This window comes from Arachis hypogaea, chromosome 4 (genome assembly GCF_003086295.3).
Source record: "Arachis hypogaea cultivar Tifrunner chromosome 4, arahy.Tifrunner.gnm2.J5K5, whole genome shotgun sequence".
Classification (NCBI taxonomy): Eukaryota; Viridiplantae; Streptophyta; class Magnoliopsida; order Fabales; family Fabaceae; genus Arachis; species Arachis hypogaea.
This window is the reverse complement of record NC_092039.1, coordinates 46743074-46750969: the sequence shown is the minus strand read 5'-3', so window position 1 is coordinate 46750969 and position 7896 is coordinate 46743074. Positions and strand designations below refer to the sequence as shown.

At 41.4% G+C, this 7896-nt stretch overlaps 1 non-coding gene across 1 annotated transcript; it reads right to left on the bottom strand.

Moving 5' to 3' along the window:
• Positions 1-332: 332 nt before the first annotated feature.
• Positions 333-436, bottom strand: LOC112798556 (small nucleolar RNA R71). Its single transcript, XR_003200164.1, has one exon. It is a non-coding gene; the product is annotated as a small nucleolar RNA R71 (small nucleolar RNA).
• Between the last annotated feature and the right edge of the window lie 7460 nt (positions 437-7896).

The following is a 7896-nucleotide window of genomic DNA, read 5'->3' as shown; positions in this document are numbered from 1 at the left end:
AGTTTGATGGAAGAAGCATCTCCATTCCTGCCATTGGAGCCAATAACTTTGAGCTTAAGCCTCAACTAGTTGCTTTAATGCAACAAAACTGCAAGTTTTATGGACTTCCATCTGAAGATCCTTATCAGTTTTTAACTGAGTTCTTGCAGATCTGTGAGACTGTAAAGATGAATGGAGTTGATCCTGAAGTCTACAGACTCATGCTTTTCCCTTTTGCTGTAAGAGACAGAGCTAGAATATGGTTGGATTCACAACCTAAGGATAGCCTGGACTCATGGGATAAGCTGGTCACTGCCTTCTTGGATAAATTCTTTCCTCCTCAAAAGCTGAGCAAGCTGAGAGTGGATGTTCAAACCTTCAAACAAAAAGATGGTGAATCCCTCTATGAAGCTTGGGAAAGATACAAGCAGTTGACCAAAAGATGTCCATCTAACATGTTTTCAGAATGGACCCTATTAGATATATTCTATTATGGTCTCTCTGAATTTTCGAAAATGTCATTGGACCATTCTGCAGGTGGATCTATTCACCTGAAGAAAACGCCTGAAGAGGCTCAAGAACTCATTGACATGGTTGCAAACAACCAGTTCATGTACACCTCTGAGAGGAATTCCGTGAATAATGGGATACCTCAGAAGAAAGGAGTTCTTGAAATTGATGCTCTGAATGCCATATTGGCTCAGAACAAAATGTTGACTCAACAGGTCAACATGATCTCTCAAAATCTGAATGGATTGCAACATGCATCCAACAGTACTAGAGAGGCAGCTTCTGAAGAAGCTTATGATCCTGAGAACCCTGCCATGGCAGAGGTTAATTACATGGGTGAACCTTATGGAAACACCTATAACCCATCATGGAGAAATCACCCAAATTTCTCCTGGAAGGATCAACAAAAGCCTCAACAAGGCTTTAACAATGGTGGACGCAATAGGCTGAACAATAGTAAGCCATATCCATCATCTTCTCACCAACAGACAGAGAACTCTGAACAAAATACTTCTAATTTAGCCAATATAGTCTCTGATCTGTCAAAGGCCACTTTCAGTTTCATGAATGAAACAAGATCCTCCATTAGAAATTTGGAGGCACAAGTGGGCCAGCTGAGTAAGAAAGTTATTGAAACTCCTCCCAGTATTCTCCCAAGTAATACAGAAGAGAATCCAAAAGGAGAGTGCAAGGCCATTGATTTAATCAAAGTGGCCGAATGCATAGGGGAGGAGGAGGACGAAAATCCTAGTGAGGAAGACCTCCTGGGGCGTCCTTCAAGCAAGAAGGAGTTTCCTATTAAGGATCCAGAGGAATCTGAGGCTCATATAGAGACCATAGAGATTCCATTAAATCTCCTTCTGCCATTCATGAGCTCTGAAGACTATTCTTCCTCTGAAGAGGATGAAGATGTGACTGGAGAGCAAGTTGCTCAATACTTAGGAGCTATCATGAAGCTGAACGCCAAGTTATTTGGTAATGAGACTTGGGAAAGTGAACCTCCCTTGCTCATTAGTGAACTAGATACTTGGATTCAGAAAACTCTACCTCAAAAGAAACAAGATCCTGGCAAGTTCTTAATACCTTGCACCATTGGCACCATGAGCTTTGAAAAAGCTCTATGTGATCTTGGGTCAGGGATAAATCTGATGCCACTCTCTGTAATGGAGAAGCTCGGGATCATTGAGGTACAACCTGCCTTGTTCTCATTACAATTGGCAGACAAGTCAGTGAGACAAGCTTATGGAATAGTAGAGGACGTGCTAGTAAAGGTTGAAGGCCTTTACATCCCTGCTGATTTCATAATCCTAGACACTAGGAAGGAAGATGATGAATGCATCATCCTAGGAAGACCTTTCCTAGCCACAGCAGGAGCTGTGATAGATGTTAACAGAGGTGAGTTAGTCCTTCAATTGAATAGGGACTACCTTGTGTTTAAGGCACATGGCCATCCCTCTGTGGCAAAAGAGAGTAAGCATGAAGAGCTTCTCTCAGTTCAAGGTCAAGAAGAGCCCACACAGTCAAACTCTAAGTTTGGTGTTGTGAGGCCACAACCAAACTCTAAGTTTGGTGTTCAAACCCCATATCCAAACTCTAAGTTTGGCGTTGGGACCACACTAACATTGACCTGATCACCTTGTGGCTCCATGAGAGCCACTGTCAAGCTATTGACATTAAAGAAGCGCTTGTTGGGAGGCAACCCAATTTTATTTATCTAATTTTATTTTATTTTGTTTCTTTGTTATTTTTGTGTTTAATTAGGTACATGATCATGAGAAGTCACAAAAAAATCAAAAAAATTAAAAACAGAGTCAAAAACAGAAGAAAAAAAATTTTTCACCCTGGAGGACGCACGGGCTGGCGTTCAACGCCCAGAAGGTGCATCTGGCCGGCGTTCAACGCCAGAACAGAGCACCATTCTGGCGCTGAACGCCCAAAACAAGCAACAACCTGGCGTTAAACGCCAGGATGGTGCACAGAGAGGACAAACTGGCGCTGAACGCCAGTAACAAGCATGAAACTGGCGTTCAACGCCAGAAACATGCATTACATGGGCGTTGAACGCCCAGAACATGCACCAATGGGCGTTTGAACGCCAGAATGATGCATGAAGGCATTTTACATGCCTATATGGTGAAGGAATGGTATTTCTTTTCACCTCAGGATCTGTGGACCCCACAGGATCCCCACCTACCTCGCCCTCTCTCTTTCCATTCATGGTCATCCCTTCTAATTTTCATTCACCACCTACATCTACCCACTCTTCCCCATACACCCCACCTACCTTTACAATTCAACTTCTCTTTCCCACCCAATCCCACCCATCTAGCCGAATCCAACTCCCCTCACTCACCTCCATTTTCTTCTTCTTCTTCTTCCTCTCTTCTTTTCTTTCTTGCTCGAGGGCGAGCAATATTTTAAGTTTGGTGTGGTAAAAGCATAGCTTTTTTTGCTTTTCCATTACCATTAATGGCACCTAAGGCCAGAGAAACCTCAAAGGGAAGACAAAAGCTTCCACCTCTGAGTCTTGGGAGATGGTAAAAATATAAGCCGTCATAGCTCAGTGGTAGAACATGTGGCTGCAAATCAAGAGATCCCTGAGATACCTCAGGGGATAAGTTGTCCTCCACACAAATATTGGAAGCAACTAAGGGGAGGAACACCAAAATTACTAGGAATCATTCAACAGAAGCAAGGAAGAGACATAGAGGAGCTCAAAGAGCACCATTGGTTCTTCAAGAAGGCGCCACCCTCACTCAGGTGGATTCATTCCTTGTTCTTTATTTCTTTCTGTTTTCGGTTTTTAATTATTGTGTTTATCTATGTTTTGTGTCTTTATTTCATGATCATTAGTATGTAACCATGCCTTAAAGCTATGAATAAAATCCATTAGTCCTTCACTTCTCTTAAATGAAAAATGTTTTAATTCAAAAGAACAAGAAGTACATAAATTTCGAAATTATTATTGAATTTAATTTAATTATATTGATGTGGTGGCAATAATTTTTGTTTTCTGAATGAATGCTTGAACAGTGCATATTTTTGATCTTGTTGTTTATGAGTGTTAAAATTGTTGGCTCTTGAAAGAATGATGAACAAAGAGAAATGTTATTGATGAACTGAAAAATTCATGAATTGATTCTTGAAGCAAGAGAAAGCAGTGAAAAAGGAAGCTTGCGAAAAAAAAAAGTGGCGAAAAAAAAAATAGAAAGAAAAAGAAGGAGCAGTAGAAAAAGCCAATAGCCCTTAAAACCAAAAGGCAAGGGTAAAAAGGATCCAAGGCTTTGAGCATCAATGGATAGGAGGGCCTAAGGAAATTAAATCCAGGCCTAAGCGGCTAAATCAAGCTGTCCCTAACCATGTGCTTGTATCATGAAGGTCCAAGTGAAAAGCTTGATACTGAGTGGTTAATGTCGTGATCCAAAGCAAAAGAGTGTGCTTAAGAGCTCTGGACACCACTAACTGGGGACTCTAGCAAAGCTGAGTCACAATCTGAAAAGGTTCACCCAGTTATGTGTCTGTGGCATTTATGTATCCGGTGGTAATACTGGAAAGCAAAGTGCTTAGGGCCACAGCCAAGACTCATAAGTAGCTGTGTTCAAGAATCAACATGCTTAACTAGGAAAGTCAATAACACTATCCAAAATTCTAAGTTCCCAGAGACGCCAATCACTCTAAACTTCAAAGGAAAAAGTGAGATGCCAAAACTATTCAGAAGCAAAAAGCTACAAGTCCCGCTCATCTAATTAAATTAATATTCATTGATATTCTGGAATTTATAGTATATTCTCTTCTTTTATCCTATTTGATTTTCAGTTGCTTGGGGACAAGCAACAATTTAAGTTTGGTGTTGTGATGAGCGGATAATTTATACGCTTTTTGGCATTGTTTTTAGGTAGTTTTTAGTAAGTTTGAGCTACTTTTAGGGATGTTTTCATTAGTTTTTATGTTAAATTCACATTTCTGGACTTTACTATGAGTTTGTGTGTTTTTCTGTGATTTCAGGTAAATTCTGGCTGAAATTGAGGGACTTGAGCAAAACTCTGAAGAAGGCTGACAAAAGGACTGCTGATGCTGTTGGAATCTGACCTCCCTGCACTCGAAATGGATTTTCTGGAGCTACAGAACTCCAATTGGCACGCTCTCAACGGCGTTGGAAAGTAGACATCCAGGGCTTTCCAGCAATATATAATAGTCCATACTTTATTCGAAGAATGACGACGTAACTTGGCGTTGAACGCCAAGTACAAGCTGCTGTCTGGAGTTAAACGCTAGAAAAACGTCATGATCCGGAGTTGAACGCCCAAAACACGTCATAACTCGGAGTTCAACTCCAAGAGAAGCCTCAGCTCGTGGATTAATCAAGCTCAGCCCAAACATACACCAAGTGGGCCCCGGAAGTGGATTTATGCATCAATTACTTACTCATGTAAACCCTAGGAGCTAGTTTATTATAAATAGAACATTTATCTATTGTATTAGAGGTCTTTGATCATTCGGTCTTGTGACCACATGGGGGCTGGCCATTCGGCCATGCCTGAATCTTTTACTTATGTATTTTCAACGGTGGAGTTTCTGCACACCATAGATTAAGGGTGTGGAGCTCTGCTGTACCTCAAGTATTAATGCAATTCCATTGTCTTTTATTCAATTCTCTCTTATTCTTATTCCAAGATATTCATTCGTACCCAAGAACATGATGAATGTGATGATAAGTAACCCTCATTGTCATTCTCACTTATGAACGCACGTGATTGACAACCACTTCCGTTCTACATGCAACAAGAGCTTGAATGTGTATCTCTTAGATTCCCCAACAGAATCTTCGTGGTATAAGTTAGATAGATGGCGACATTCATGAGGATCCGGAAAGTCTAAACCTTGTCTGTGGTATTCCGAGTAGGACTCTATGATTGAATGAATGTGACGAGCTTCAAACTCCTGAAGGCTGGGCGTGATGACAAGCGCAAAAGAATCAAGGGATTCTATTCCAACCTGATTGAGAACCGACAGATGATTAGCCGTGCTGTGACAGAGCATAGGAACGTTTTCACTGAGAGGATGGGATGTAGCCATTGACAACGGTGATGCCCTACATATAGCTTGCCATGGAAAGGAGTAAGAAGGATTGAGTTGAAGCAGTGGGAGAGCAGGCGTCCTTGAGCCATACAGTATCTTCATTCGCTTATCTGAAATTCCTACCAATGAAGCTGCATGAGTACTCTATCCCTTTTATTATTTATTTTCTTATTTCTATTTTCAAAAACCCATAAACCATTTTAATCTGCCTGACTGAGATTTACAAGGTGACCATAGCTTGCTTCATACCAACAATCTCTGTGGGATCGACCCTTACTCACGTAAGGTTTATTACTTGGACGACCCAGTACACTTGCTGGTTAGTTGAACGGAGTTGTGAATTCAACCAGTGCCATAATAATGATTTATCTCAAAATAGTTAGAACATGGATCACAATTTCGTCCACCAGCTGCCAGGGTTGAGGAGTGCGCGCGTTGGTGCTGCCAAGGTTGAAAATTGGTGCGCGCGTTTTGCTTCTTGGTGCGCCACTTCAAATGCTGCCCTGCCCGCGCCAAGGGCAGGGCAGAGTTGCCATATTGCACGCCCGTGTTCGAACCTGGGCGGATACACACGCTTTATTAATTTTCTTGATTTCTTGGCACGGCAATGGGTCTTAGAGCTTGGCTTCCTCATGGTTCTTTGTTCGAACCTTGTGGCATGCATGGGTGATATTTTTTTGTTGAATTTCTTCCTTGTAGAGCCCGATTCTACCCTCCAGAAGGGCAGGGCAGAGTTTGCTTTCTCTTGGTCCCAAGGCACCATTTTGTGCTCTGCCCTTGTAGTGGGCAGGGCAGAGTTGCCTTCCTTGGCTTGGTCACCTAATGTTGCTCTCCTAGAGGGCATTCTGCCCTTGTGGAGGGCAATGTTGCTTCCCCCATTAGTTGCGGCACGCTTCTCTCCTCTTTGGCCACGCTTTCCTTTTCTTGTGTTACGCTTCTTAGGCCACGCTTTTCATTTTCTTTTCTTTTCTTCACCTACAATAAACCAAACAACCACTCAAAGTATCACTAAATTCAAGAGGCTTATAAATCAATTAAAATTCAATCAAAATTAGCTTAAACCTCATGATTTAACATTAATTTCATGGTGGTTGCTTGATTTAGAGAAGTTATGCATTTTCACTCCAAATCACTTACTTAGGATGCAAGAAAGTGCATAAATGCTAACAAAACAAGTGAAATTAGCTTGAAAAATGGGTATATGATGACTTGTCATCAATAATGCAAGAAAGTGCATAAAACCTAATAAAACAAGTGAGAAATACTTGAAAAGCTAGATAAGATGACTTGTCATCAAAGTGGTGCCCAAGAAATCTAGAGTCACTACAGTGAGGGATGAGCATGGAGAGCTCATAGCAACCAAAGTGCAGAATTCCCAGAAGGTTTGCATTGATTACAGATGCCTCAAACAGGCCACTCATAAGAATCACTACCCCCTGCCATTCATTGATCAAATGCTGGATTGCCTATCAGGTAAATCACATTACTGCTTTTTAGATGGTTACATAAGCTATTTCCATATCCATATAGCTCCTGAAGATCAAGAAAAGACTACTTTTAAATGTTCCTTTAGGACTTATGCTTACAAGAGAATTCCCTTTGGCTTGTGCAATGCACCAACTACTTTCCAAAGCAGCATCATGAGTCTTTTCTCCGATCTTCTTGAGAGCTGTATGGAGGTTTTTATGGATGATTTTAGCATATACGGTGATTCCTTTAGCCTTTGTTTGGATAGTTTATCTAGAGTATTAGACAGGTGTGTTAGTTCAAACCTTGTTTTGAATTTTGAAAAGTGTCATTTTATGGTTAAACAAGGTAGTGTTCTAGGACACGTTGTATCTAATACTGGTATCTCTGTCTATCAAGCAAATGTAAATGTCATTTCTAGTCTGCATTACCCCTCCTCCGTGAGGGAAGTTCGTTCGTTCCTTGGCCATGCAGGTTTCTACCAGTGGTTCATCAAGGACTTCAGTAAGGTAGCATTGCCTTTATCCAAACTGCTGTAGAAGGATGTTGAATTCGAGCTAAGTGAGGATTGCATGGTAGCATTCGATAAGCTGAAGATCGCCTTGACTCAAGCTCCAATTGTGAGAGGACCAGACTGGAGCCAGCCCTTTGAGATTTTGTGTGATGCCTCCAACGATGCTGTGGGAGCGGCACTGGCCCAGCACGCAGGTAAGGATCCTTTTGTAATTGCATACGCTTCAAAGACATTAGACGTAGCTCAGTCTAATTACACTACCACTGAGAAAGAGCTTCTCACCATTGTTTTTGCTCTGGATAAATTATGAGCCTATTTACTTGGTACTAAGGTAGTAGTGTACTCGG